The following is a 13177-nucleotide window of genomic DNA, read 5'->3' as shown; positions in this document are numbered from 1 at the left end:
GAGTAGCTAAGAGTGCTTGGGCGAGAGAAGTACTTGGATTGGCGACCTTCTGGGAAGTCCTCGTGTTGCACCCCTCCCATTTTACTTCATATAATGTTTTTTTTAGTAGAATTTTCTAAACGTGGTGTAACTAATTACTTATTTGCATTTTGTGAAATAAATAATTTGAAACATTATTTGGTTGAATTTGCATTCAAATTTGAGGTGCAAGTGCAATAGGGGGCAGCCTTTATATAAATAGATTGCGTAACAGTTGACGGGTGTGATAATACCAGCAGTAATGCATAAGATCCCATCAGAACTCTGTAGTTTCGCGTGTTTGCGGGATAGTAGTACTATGATGGGTGACCTTCCGGGAAGACCTCGAGTTGCACCTCTCAAATTTTATTTCATAAAAAGTTTTTTTTAGTTAAAGTTTCCAAATGTGGTGTAACTAATTAGTTTTTGCATTTTTCGAAATAAATAATTTCAAACATTATTTGGTCGAATTTGCATTCAAATTCGAGGTGAAAGTGTGATAAGGGACAGCCTTTATAGAAATAGATTGCGTAACAGTTGACGGGTGTGACAAAACCAGCAGTAATGCATAGGATCCCTTCAGAATCTGTAGTTTAGCGTGCTTGCGGGAAAGTAGTACTATGATGGGTGACCTTCTGGGAAGTCCTCGTTTTGTACCTTTCTAATTTTATTTCATATAAAGTTTTTTTTAATTATATTTTCTAAACGTGATATAACAAATTAGTTATTTGCATTTTTCGAAATAAAGAATTTCAACCATTATTATGTTGAATTTGCATTCATATTCGAGGCGCAAGTGCGATAAGGGGTAGCCTTTATATAAATAGATTGCGCAAGAGTTGACGGGCATGATCATACCGACGCTAATGCACCAGATCCCATTAGAACTCCGCAGTTAAGTGTGCTTGGGCGAGGTTAGTACTAGGTTGGGAGACCTCTAAGGAAGTCCTCGTGTTGCACCCCTCCCGTTTTATTTCATATAAAGTTGTTTTTTGTTGCATTTTCTACATGTGGTGTAACTAATTACTTATTTTCATTTTCCGAAATAAATAATTTAAAATATGATTTGGCCAAATTTGCGCGAGAGTAGCTAATCGTGCTTGGACGATAGTAGTACTTGGATTGGTGACCTCCTGGGAAGTCCTCGTGTTGCACCCCTCCCATTTTACTTCATATAATGTTTTTTTTAGTAGAATTTTCTAAACGTGGTGTAACTAATTACTTATTTGCATTTTGCGAAATAAATAATTTGAAACATTATTTGGTTGAATTTGCATTCAAATTTGAGGTGCAAGTGCAATAGGGGGCAGCCTTTATATAAATAGATTGCGTAACAGTTGACGGGTGTGATAATACCAGCAGTAATGCATAAGATCCCATCAGAACTCTATAGTTTCGCGTGTTTGCGGGATAGTAGTACTATGATGGGTGACCTTCCGGGAAGACCTCGGGTTGCACCTCTCAAATTTTATTTCATAAAAAGTTTTTTTTAGTTAAAGTTTCCAAATGTGGTGTAACTAATTAGTTTTTGCATTTTTTGAAATAAATAATTTCAAACATTATTTGGTCGAATTTGCATTCAAATTCGAGGTGAAAGTGTGATAAGGGACAGCCTTTATAGAAATAGATTGCGTAACAGTTGACGGGTGTGACAATACCAGCAGTAATGCATAGGATCCCTTCCGAACTCTGTAGTTTAGCGTGCTTGCGGGAAAGTAGTACTATGATGGGTGACCTTCTGGGAAGTCCTCGTTTTGTACCTTTCTAATTTTATTTCATATAAAGTTTTTTTTAATTATATTTTCTAAACGTGATATAACAAATTAGTTATTTGCATTTTTCGAAATAAAGAATTTCAACCATTATTATGTTGAATTTGCATTCATATTCGAGGCGCAAGTGCGATAAGGGGTAGCCTTTATATAAATAGATTGCGCAAGAGTTGACGGGCACGATCATACCGGCGCTAATGCACCGGATCCCATTAGAACTCCGCAGTTAAGTGTGCTTGGGCGAGGTTAGTACTAGGTTGGGAGACCTTCAGGGTAGTCCTCGTGTTGCACCCTCCCGTTTTATTTCATATAAAGTTGTTTTTGTTGCATTTTCTAAATGTGGTGTAACTAATTACTTATTTTCATTTTGCGAAATAAATAATTTAAAATATGATTTGGCCAAATTTGCGCGAGAGTAGCTAATCGTGCTTGGACGATAGTAGTACTTGGATTGGTGACCTCCTGGGAAGTCCTCGTGTTGCACCCCTCCCATTTTACTTCATATAATGTTTTTTTTAGTAGAATTTTCTAAACGTGGTGTAACTAATTACTTATTTGCATTTTGCGAAATAAATAATTTGAAACATTATTTGGTTGAATTTGCATTCAAATTTGAGGTGCAAGTGCAATAGGGGGCAGCCTTTATATAAATAGATTGCGTAACAGTTGACGGGTGTGATAATACCAGCAGTAATGCATAAGATCCCATCAGAACTCTGTAGTTTCGCGTGTTTGCGGGATAGTAGTACTATGATGGGTGACCTTCCGGGAAGACCTCGGGTTGCACCTCTCAAATTTTATTTCATAAAAAGTTTTTTTTAGTTAAAGTTTCCAAATGTGGTGTTACTAATTAGTTATTTGCCTTTTGTGAAATAAATAATTTCAAACATTATTTGGTCGAATTTGCATTCAAATGCGAGGTGAAAGTGTGATAAGGGACAGCCTTGATATAAATTGATTGCGTAAGAGTTGACGGGTGTGACAATACCAGCAGTAATGCATAGGATCCCTTCAGAACTCTGTAGTTTAGCGTGCTTGCGGGAAAGTAGTACTATGATGGGTGACCTTCTGGGAAGTCCTCGTTTTGTACCTTTCTAATTTTATTTCATATAAAGTTTTTTTTAATTATATTTTCTAAACTTGATATAACAAATTAGTTATTTGCGTTTTTCGAAATAAAGAATTTCAACCGTTATTATGTTGAATTTGCATTCATATTCGAGGCGCAAGTGCGATAAGGGGTAGCCTTTATATAAATAGATTGCGCAAGAGTTGACGGGCACGATCATACCGGCGCTAATGCACCGGATCCCATTAGAACTCCGCAGTTAAGTGTGCTTGGGCGAGGTTAGTACTAGGTTGGGAGACCTCCAAGGAAGTCCTCGTGTTGCACCCCTCCCGTTTTATTTCATATAAAGTTGTTTTTTGTTGCATTTTCTACATGTGGTGTAACTAATTACTTATTTTCATTTTGCGAAATAAATAATTTAAAATCTGATTTCGACGAATTTGCGCGAGAGTAGCTAAGAGTGCTTGGGCGAGAGAAGTACTTGGATTGGCGACCTCCTGGGAAGTCCTCGTGTTGCACCCTCCCATTTTACTTCATATAATGTTTTTTTTAGTAGAATTTTCTAAACGTGGTGTAACTAATTACTTATTTGCATTTTGCGAAATAAATAATTTGAAACATTATTTGGTTGAATTTGCATTCAAATTTGAGGTGCAGGTGCAATAGGGGGCAGCCTTTATATAAATAGATTGCGTAAGAGTTGACGGGTGTGATAATACCAGCAGTAATGCATAAGATCCCATCAGAACTCTGTAGTTTCGCGTGTTTGCGGGATAGTAGTACTATGATGGGTGACCTTCCGGGAAGACCTCGGGTTGCACCTCTCAAATTTTATTTCATAAAAAGTTTTTTTTAGTTAAAGTTTCCAAATGTGGTGTAACTAATTAGTTTTTGCATTTTTCGAAATTAATAATTTCAAACATTATTTGGTCGAATTTGCATTCAAATTCGAGGTGAAAGTGTGATAAGGGACAGCCTTTATAGAAATAGATTGCGTAACAGTTGACGGGTGTGACAATACCAGCAGTAATGCATAGGATCCCTTCAGAACTCTGTAGTTTAGCGTGCTTGCGGGAAAGTAGTACTATGATGGGTGACCTTCTGGGAAGTCCTCGTTTTGTACCTTTCTAATTTTATTTCATATAAAGTTTTTTTTAATTATATTTTCTAAACGTGATATAACAAATTAGTTATTTGCATTTTTCGAAATAAAGAATTTCAACCATTATTATGTTGAATTTGCATTCATATTTGAGGCACAAGTGCGATAAGGGGTAGCCTTTATATAAATAGATTGCGCAAGAGTTGACGGGCACGATCATACCGACGCTAATGCACCGGATCCCATTAGAACTCCGCAGTTAAGTGTGCTTGGGCGAGGTTAGTACTAGGTTGGGAGACCTCTAAGGAAGTCCTCGTGTTACACCCCTCCCGTTTTATTTCATATAAAGTTGTTTTTTGTTGCATTTTCTACATGTGGTGTAACTAATTACTTATTTTCATTTTCCGAAATAAATAATTTAAAATCTGATTTGGACGAATTTGCGCGAGAGTAGCTAAGAGTGCTTGGGCGAGAGAAGTACTTGGATTGGCGACCTCCTGGGAAGTCCCCGTGTTGCACCCCTCCCATTTTACTTCATATAATGTTTTTTTTAGTAGAATTTTCTAAACGTGATGTAACTAATTACTTATTTGCATTTTGCGAAATAAATAATTTGAAACATTATTTGGTTGAATTTGCATTCAAATTTGAGGTGCAAGTGCAATAGGGGGCAGCCTTTATATAAATAGATTGCGTAACAGTTGACGGGTGTGATAATACCAGCAGTAATGCATAAGATCCCATCAGAACTCTGTAGTTTTGCGTGTTTGCGGGATAGTAGTACTATGATGGGTGACCTTCCGGGAAGACCTCGGGTTGCACCTCTCAAATTTTATTTCATAAAAAGTTTTTTTGGTTAAAGTTTCCAAATGTGGTGTAACTAATTAGTTTTTGCATTTTTCGAAATAAATAATTTCAAACATTATTTGGTCGAATTTGCATTCAAATTCGAGGTGAAAGTGTGATAAGGGACAGCCTTTATAGAAATAGATTGTGTAACAGTTGACGGGTGTGACAATACTAGCAGTAATGCATAGGATCCCTTCAGAACTCTGTAGTTTAGTGTGCTTGCGGGAAAGTAGTACTATGATGGGTGACCTTCTGGGAAGTCCTCGTTCTGCACCTTTCTAATTTTATTTTACATAAAGTTTTTTTGAATTATATTTTCTAAACGTGGTGTAACTAATTAGTTATTTGCGTTTTTCGAAATAAAGAATTTCAACCGTTATTAGGTCGAATTTGCATTCATATTTGAGGCGCAAGGGCGATAAGGGGCAGCCTTTATATAAATAGATTGCGCAAGAGTTGACGGGCACGATCATACCAGCGCTAATGCACCGGATGCCATTAGAATTCCGCAGTTAAGTTGCTTGGGCGAGGTTAGTACTAGGTTGGGAGACCTCTAGGGAAGTCCTCGTGTTGCACCCCTCCCGTTTTATTTCACATAAAGTTGTTTTTTGTTGCATTTTCTACATGTGGTGTAACTAATTACTTATTTTCATTTTGCGAAATAAATAATTTAAAATATGATTTGGCCGAATTTGCGCGAGAGTAGCTAAGCGTGCTTGGACGAGAGTAGTACTTGGATTGGTGACCTCCTGGGAAGTCCTCGTGTTGCACCCCTCCCATTTTACTTCATATAATGTTTTTTTTAGTAGAATTTTCTAAACGTGGTGTAACTAATTACTTATATGCATTTTGCGAAATAAATAATTTGAAACATTATTTGGTTGAATTTGCATTCAAATTTGAGGTGCAAGTGCAATAGGGGGCAGCCTTTATATAAATAGATTGCGTAACAGTTGACGGGTGTGATAATACCAGCAGTAATGCATAAGATCCCATCAGAACTCTGTAGTTTCGCGTGTTTGCGGGATAGTAGTACTATGATGGGTCACCTTCCGGGAAGACCTCGGGTTGCACCTCTCAAATTTTATTTCATAAAAAGTTTTTTTTAGTTAAAGTTTCCAAATGTGGTGTTACTAATTAGTTATTTGCCTTTTGTGAAATAAATAATTTCAAACATTATTTGGTCGAATTTGCATTCAAATGCGAGGTGAAAGTGTGATAAGGGACAGCCTTGATATAAATTGATTGCGTAAGAGTTGACGGGTGTGACAATACCAGCAGTAATGCATAGGATCCCTTCAGAACTCTGTAGTTTAGCGTGCTTGCGGGAAAGTAGTACTATGATGGGTGACCTTCTGGGAAGTCCTCGTTTTGTACCTTTCTAATTTTATTTCATATAAAGTTTTTTTTAATTATATTTTCTAAACTTGATATAACAAATTAGTTATTTGCGTTTTTCGAAATAAAGAATTTCAACCGTTATTATGTTGAATTTGCATTCATATTCGAGGCGCAAGTGCGATAAGGGGTAGCCTTTATATAAATAGATTGCGCAAGAGTTGACGGGCACGATCATACCGGCGCTAATGCACCGGATCCCATTAGAACTCCGCAGTTAAGTGTGCTTGGGCGAGTTTAGTACTAGGTTGGGAGACCTCCAAGGAAGTCCTCGTGTTGCACCCCTCCCGTTTTATTTCATATAAAGTTGTTTTTTGTTGCATTTTCTACATGTGGTGTAACTAATTACTTATTTTCATTTTGCGAAATAAATAATTTAAAATCTGATTTCGACGAATTTGCGCGAGAGTAGCTAAGAGTGCTTGGGCGAGAGAAGTACTTGGATTGGCGACCTCCTGGGAAGTCCTCGTGTTGCACCCTCCCATTTTACTTCATATAATGTTTTTTTTAGTAGAATTTTCTAAACGTGGTGTAACTAATTACTTATTTGCATTTTGCGAAATAAATAATTTGAAACATTATTTGGTTGAATTTGCATTCAAATTTGAGGTGCAGGTGCAATAGGGGGCAGCCTTTATATAAATAGATTGCGTAAGAGTTGACGGGTGTGATAATACCAGCAGTAATGCATAAGATCCCATCAGAACTCTGTAGTTTCGCGTGTTTGCGGGATAGTAGTACTATGATGGGTGACCTTCCGGGAAGACCTCGGGTTGCACCTCTCAAATTTTATTTCATAAAAAGTTTTTTTTAGTTAAAGTTTCCAAATGTGGTGTAACTAATTAGTTTTTGCATTTTTCGAAATTAATAATTTCAAACATTATTTGGTCGAATTTGCATTCAAATTCGAGGTGAAAGTGTGATAAGGGACAGCCTTTATAGAAATAGATTGCGTAACAGTTGACGGGTGTGACAATACCAGCAGTAATGCATAGGATCCCTTCAGAACTCTGTAGTTTAGCGTGCTTGCGGGAAAGTAGTACTATGATGGGTGACCTTCTGGGAAGTCCTCGTTTTGTACCTTTCTAATTTTATTTCATATAAAGTTTTTTTTAATTATATTTTCTAAACGTGATATAACAAATTAGTTATTTGCATTTTTCGAAATAAAGAATTTCAACCATTATTATGTTGAATTTGCATTCATATTTGAGGCACAAGTGCGATAAGGGGTAGCCTTTATATAAATAGATTGCGCAAGAGTTGACGGGCACGATCATACCGACGCTAATGCACCGGATCCCATTAGAACTCCGCAGTTAAGTGTGCTTGGGCGAGGTTAGTACTAGGTTGGGAGACCTCTAAGGAAGTCCTCGTGTTGCACCCCTCCCGTTTTATTTCATATAAAGTTGTTTTTTGTTGCATTTTCTACATGTGGTGTAACTAATTACTTATTTTCATTTTCCGAAATAAATAATTTAAAATCTGATTTGGACGAATTTGCGCGAGAGTAGCTAAGAGTGCTTGGGCGAGAGAAGTACTTGGATTGGCGACCTCCTGGGAAGTCCCCGTGTTGCACCCCTCCCATTTTACTTCATATAATGTTTTTTTTAGTAGAATTTTCTAAACGTGATGTAACTAATTACTTATTTGCATTTTGCGAAATAAATAATTTGAAACATTATTTGGTTGAATTTGCATTCAAATTTGAGGTGCAAGTGCAATAGGGGGCAGCCTTTATATAAATAGATTGCGTAACAGTTGACGGGTGTGATAATACCAGCAGTAATGCATAAGATCCCATCAGAACTCTGTAGTTTTGCGTGTTTGCGGGATAGTAGTACTATGATGGGTGACCTTCCGGGAAGACCTCGGGTTGCACCTCTCAAATTTTATTTCATAAAAAGTTTTTTTGGTTAAAGTTTCCAAATGTGGTGTAACTAATTAGTTTTTGCATTTTTCGAAATAAATAATTTCAAACATTATTTGGTCGAATTTGCATTCAAATTCGAGGTGAAAGTGTGATAAGGGACAGCCTTTATAGAAATAGATTGTGTAACAGTTGACGGGTGTGACAATACTAGCAGTAATGCATAGGATCCCTTCAGAACTCTGTAGTTTAGTGTGCTTGCGGGAAAGTAGTACTATGATGGGTGACCTTCTGGGAAGTCCTCGTTCTGCACCTTTCTAATTTTATTTTACATAAAGTTTTTTTGAATTATATTTTCTAAACGTGGTGTAACTAATTAGTTATTTGCGTTTTTCGAAATAAAGAATTTCAACCGTTATTAGGTCGAATTTGCATTCATATTTGAGGCGCAAGGGCGATAAGGGGCAGCCTTTATATAAATAGATTGCGCAAGAGTTGACGGGCACGATCATACCAGCGCTAATGCACCGGATGCCATTAGAATTCCGCAGTTAAGTTGCTTGGGCGAGGTTAGTACTAGGTTGGGAGACCTCTAGGGAAGTCCTCGTGTTGCACCCCTCCCGTTTTATTTCACATAAAGTTGTTTTTTGTTGCATTTTCTACATGTGGTGTAACTAATTACTTATTTTCATTTTGCGAAATAAATAATTTAAAATATGATTTGGCCGAATTTGCGCGAGAGTAGCTAAGCGTGCTTGGACGAGAGTAGTACTTGGATTGGTGACCTCCTGGGAAGTCCTCGTGTTGCACCCCTCCCATTTTACTTCATATAATGTTTTTTTTAGTAGAATTTTCTAAACGTGGTGTAACTAATTACTTATATGCATTTTGCGAAATAAATAATTTGAAACATTATTTGGTTGAATTTGCAGTCAAATTTGAGGTGCAAGTGCCATAGGGGGCAGCCTTTATATAAATAGATTGCGTAAGATTTGACAGGTGTGATCATACCAGTAGTAATGCACAAGATCCCATTAGAGCTCCGTAGTTAAGCGTGCTTGTGGGATTGTAGTACTATGATGGGTGACCTTCTCAGAAGACCTAGTGTTGCACCTCTCAAATCTTATTTCATAAAATGTTTTTTTTAGTTAAAGTTTCTAAATGTGGTGTAACTAATTAGTTATTTGCGTTATGCGAACTAAATAATTTCAAACGTTAGTTGGTCGAATTTGCATTCAAATTCGAGGCGCAAGTGCGGTAGGGGGAAGCTTTTATATAAATAGATTGCGTAAGAGTTGACGGGTGTGACAATACCAGCAGTAATGCATAAGATCCCATCAGAACTCTGTAGTTTAGCGTGTTTGCGGGATAGTAGTACTATGATGGGTGACCTTTCGGGAAGACCTCGGGTTGCACCTCTCAAATTTTATTTCATAAAAAGTTTTTTTTAGTTAAAGTTTCCAAGTGTGGTGTAACTAATTAGTTATTTGCGTTTTTTGAAATAAATAATTTCAAACATTTTTAGGTCGAATTTGCCTTTTACGAAATAAATAATTTCAAACATTATTTGGTCGAATTTGCATTGAAATTCGAGGTGAAAGTGTGATAAGGGACAGCCTTTATATAAATTGATTGCATAAGAGTTGACGGGTGTGACAATACCAGCAGTAATGCATAGGATCCCTTCCGAACTCTGTAGTTTAGTGTTATTGCGGGATAGTAGTACTATGATGGGTGACCTTCTAGGAAGTCCTTATTTTGCACCTCTCCAATTTTATTTCATATAAAGTTTTTTTTTAATTAAATTTTCTATATGTGGTGTAACTAACAAGTTATTTGCGTTTTTCGAAAAAAATAATTTGAAACGTTATTTGGTCGAATTTACATTCATATTCGAGGCGCAAGTGCGATAAGGGGCAGCTTTTATATAAATAGATCGCGCAAGAGTTGACGGGCACGATCATACCAGCACTAATGCACCGGATCCCATCAGAACTCCGCAGTTAAGTGTTCTTGGACGAGATTAGTACTAGGTTGGGAGACCTCCAGGGAAGTCCTCGTGTTGCACCCCTCCCGTTTTATTTCATATAAAGTTGTTTTTTTTTGCATTTTCTACATGTGGTGTAACTAATTACTTATTTTCATTTTGCGAAATAAATAATTTATAATATGATTTGGCCGAATTTGCGCGAGAGTAGCTAATCGTGCTTGGACGATAGTAGTACTTGGATTGGTGACCTCCTGGGAAGTCCTCGTGTTGCACCCCTCCCATTTTACTTCATATAATGTTTTTTTTAGTAGAATTTTCTAAACGTGGTGTAACTAATTACTTATTTGCATTTTGCGAAATAAATAATTTGAAACATTATTTGGTTGAATTTGCATTCAAATTTGAGGTGCAAGTGCAATAGGGGGCAGCCTTTATATAAATAGATTGCGTAAGATTTGACAGGTGTGATCATACCAATAGTAATGCACAAGATCCCATCAGAGCTCCGTTGTTAAGCGTGCTTGTGGACAGCCTTTATATAAATAGATTGCGTGAGAGTTGACGGGTGTGACAATACCAGCAGTAATGCATAGGATCCCTTCAGAACTCTATAGTTTAGCGTGCTTGCGGGAAAGTAGTACTATGCTGGGTGACCTTCTGGGAAGTCCTCGTTTTGCACATTTCTAATTTTATTTCATATAAAGTTTTTTTTAATTATATTTTCTAAACGTGGTTAACTAATTAGTTATTTGCGTTTTTCGAAATAAAGAATTTCTACCATTATTATGTCGAATTTGCATTCATATTCGAGGCGCAAGTGCGATAAGGGGTAGCCTTTATATAAATAGATTGCGCAAGAGTTGACGGGCACGACCATACCAGCGCTAATGCACCAGATCCAATTAGAACTCCGCAGTTAAGTGTGCTTGGGCGAGGTTAGTACTAGGTTGGGAGACCTCCAGGGAAGTCCTCATGTTGCACCCCTCCCGTTTTATTTCATATAAAGTTGTTTTTTGTTGCATTTTCTACATGTGGTGTAACTAATTACTTATTTTCATTTTGCGAAATAAATAATTTAAAATCAGATTTGGCCGAATTTGCGCGAGAGCAGCTAAGCGTGCTTGGGCGAGAGTAGTACTTGGATTGGCGACCTCTTGGGAAGTCCTCGTGTTGCACCCCTCCCATTTTACTTCATATAATGTTTTTTTAGTAGAATTTTCTAAACGTGGTGTAACTAATTAGTTATTTTCATTTTGCAAAATAAATAATTTGAAACGTTATTTGCTTGAATTTGCATTCAAATTTGAGGTGCAAGTGCGATAGGAGGCAGTATTTATATAAATAGATTGCGTAACAGTTGACGGGTGTGATAATACCAGCAGTAATGCATAAGATCCCATCAGAATTCTGTAGTTTAGCGTGTTTGCGGGATAGTAGTACTATGATGGGTGACCTTCCGGGAAGACCTCGGGTTGCACCTCTCAAATTTTATTTCATAAAAAGTTTTTTTTTAGTTAAAGTTTCCAAATGTGGTGTTACTAATTAGTTATTTGCCTTTTGCGAAATAAATAATTTCAAACATTATTTGGTCGAATTTGCATTCAAATTCGAGCTGAAAGTGTGATAAGGGACAGCCTTGATATAAATTGATTGCGTAAGAGTTGACGGGTGTGACAATACCAGCAGTAATGCATAGGATCCCTTCAGAACTCTGTAGTTTAGCGTGCTTGCGGGAAAGTAGTACTATGATGGGTGACCTCCTGTGAAGTCCTCGTTTTGTACCTTTCTAATTTTATTTCAAATAAAGTTTTTTTTAATTATATTTTCTAAACGTGATATATCAAATTAGTTATTTGCGTTTTTCGAAATAAAGAATTTCAACCGTTATTATGTTGAATTTGCATTCATATTCGAGGCGCAAGTGCGATAAGGGGTAGCCTTTATATAAATAGATTGCGCAAGAGTTGACGGGCACGATCATACCGGCGTTAATGCACCGGATCCCATTAGAATTCCGCAGTTAAGTGTGCTTGGGCGAGGTTAGTACTAGGTTGGGAGACCTCCAAGGAAGTCCTCGTGTTGCACCCCTCCCATTTTATTTCATATAAAGTTGTTTTTTGTTGCATTTTCTACATGTGGTGTAACTAATTACTTATTTTCATTTTGCGAAATAAATAATTTAAAATATGATTTGGCCGAATTCGCGCGAGAGTAGCTCAGCGTGCTTGGGCGAGAGTACTACTTGGATTGGTGACCTCCTGGGAAGTCCTCGTGTTTCACCCCTCCCATTTTACTTCATATAATGTTTTTTTAGTAGAATTTTCTAAACGTGGTGTAACTAATTACTTATTTGTATTTTGCGAAATAAATAATTTGAAACATTATTTGGTTGAATTTGCATTCAAATTTGAGGTGCAAGTGCAATAGGGGGCAGCCTTTATATAAATAGATTGCGTAAGATTTGACAGGTGTGATCATACCAGTAGTAATGCACAAGATCCCATTAGAGGTCCGTAGTTAAGCGTGCTTGTGGGATTGTAGTACTATGATGGGTGACCTTCTCGGAAGACCTAGTGTTGCACCTCTCAAATCATATTTCATAAAATGTTTTTTTTAGTTAAAGGTTCTAAATGTGGTGTAACTAATTAGTTATTTGCGTTATGCGAACTAAATAATTTCAAACGTTAGTTGGTCGAATTTGCATTCAAATTCGAGGCGCAAGTGCGGTAGGGGGAAGCTTTTATATAAATAGATTGCGTAAGAGTTGACGGGTGTGACAATACCAGCAGTAATGCATAAGATCCCATCAGAACTCTGTAGTTTAGCGTGTTTGCGGGATAGTTGAACTATGATGGGTGACCTTTCGGGAAGACCTCGTGTTACACCTCTCAAATTTTATTTCATATAAAGTTTTTTTTTAGTTAAAGTTTCCAAATGTGGTGTAACTAATTAGTTATTTGCGTTTTTTGAAATAAATATTTTCAAACATTATTAGGTCGAATTTGCATTGAAATTCGAGGTGAAAGTGTGATAAGGGACAGCCTTTATATAAATAGATTGCGTAAGAGTTGACGGGTGTGACAAAACCAGCAGAATGCATAGGATCACT

At 37.0% G+C, this 13177-nt stretch overlaps 6 non-coding genes and 8 pseudogenes across 6 annotated transcripts; all 14 read left to right on the top strand.

Moving 5' to 3' along the window:
- The first annotated feature begins 862 nt into the window (after window positions 1-862).
- On the top strand, window positions 863-981 carry LOC121221786 (uncharacterized; annotated as a pseudogene).
- Window positions 982-1965: 984 nt separating this feature from the next.
- On the top strand, window positions 1966-2084 carry LOC121221663 (5S ribosomal RNA). The gene has a single exon (XR_005919050.1). It is a non-coding gene; the product is annotated as a 5S ribosomal RNA (ribosomal RNA).
- Window positions 2085-3067: 983 nt separating this feature from the next.
- Window positions 3068-3186, top strand: LOC121221581 (5S ribosomal RNA). The gene has a single exon (XR_005918969.1). It is a non-coding gene; the product is annotated as a 5S ribosomal RNA (ribosomal RNA).
- Window positions 3187-4169: 983 nt separating this feature from the next.
- Window positions 4170-4288, top strand: LOC121221778 (uncharacterized; annotated as a pseudogene).
- A 983-nt stretch (window positions 4289-5271) lies between these two features.
- LOC121221885 (uncharacterized) lies at window positions 5272-5389 on the top strand (annotated as a pseudogene).
- Window positions 5390-6374: 985 nt separating this feature from the next.
- On the top strand, window positions 6375-6493 carry LOC121221632 (5S ribosomal RNA). The gene has a single exon (XR_005919019.1). It is a non-coding gene; the product is annotated as a 5S ribosomal RNA (ribosomal RNA).
- A 983-nt stretch (window positions 6494-7476) lies between these two features.
- On the top strand, window positions 7477-7595 carry LOC121221701 (5S ribosomal RNA). The gene has a single exon (XR_005919088.1). It is a non-coding gene; the product is annotated as a 5S ribosomal RNA (ribosomal RNA).
- Window positions 7596-8578: 983 nt separating this feature from the next.
- On the top strand, window positions 8579-8696 carry LOC121221884 (uncharacterized; annotated as a pseudogene).
- Window positions 8697-9075: 379 nt separating this feature from the next.
- Window positions 9076-9194, top strand: LOC121221267 (uncharacterized; annotated as a pseudogene).
- A 184-nt stretch (window positions 9195-9378) lies between these two features.
- On the top strand, window positions 9379-9497 carry LOC121221358 (uncharacterized; annotated as a pseudogene).
- Window positions 9498-10030: 533 nt separating this feature from the next.
- On the top strand, window positions 10031-10149 carry LOC121221615 (5S ribosomal RNA). The gene has a single exon (XR_005919002.1). It is a non-coding gene; the product is annotated as a 5S ribosomal RNA (ribosomal RNA).
- A 784-nt stretch (window positions 10150-10933) lies between these two features.
- Window positions 10934-11052, top strand: LOC121221766 (uncharacterized; annotated as a pseudogene).
- Window positions 11053-12037: 985 nt separating this feature from the next.
- LOC121221695 (5S ribosomal RNA) lies at window positions 12038-12156 on the top strand. The gene has a single exon (XR_005919082.1). It is a non-coding gene; the product is annotated as a 5S ribosomal RNA (ribosomal RNA).
- Window positions 12157-12534: 378 nt separating this feature from the next.
- Window positions 12535-12653, top strand: LOC121221363 (uncharacterized; annotated as a pseudogene).
- Window positions 12654-13177: the final 524 nt, after the last annotated feature.

Source organism: Gossypium hirsutum, chromosome D09, assembly GCF_007990345.1.
Source record: "Gossypium hirsutum isolate 1008001.06 chromosome D09, Gossypium_hirsutum_v2.1, whole genome shotgun sequence".
Taxonomy (NCBI): Eukaryota; Viridiplantae; Streptophyta; class Magnoliopsida; order Malvales; family Malvaceae; genus Gossypium; species Gossypium hirsutum.
Note: the sequence above shows the minus strand (reverse complement) of the source record. Positions and strands in the feature narration are given on the sequence as shown.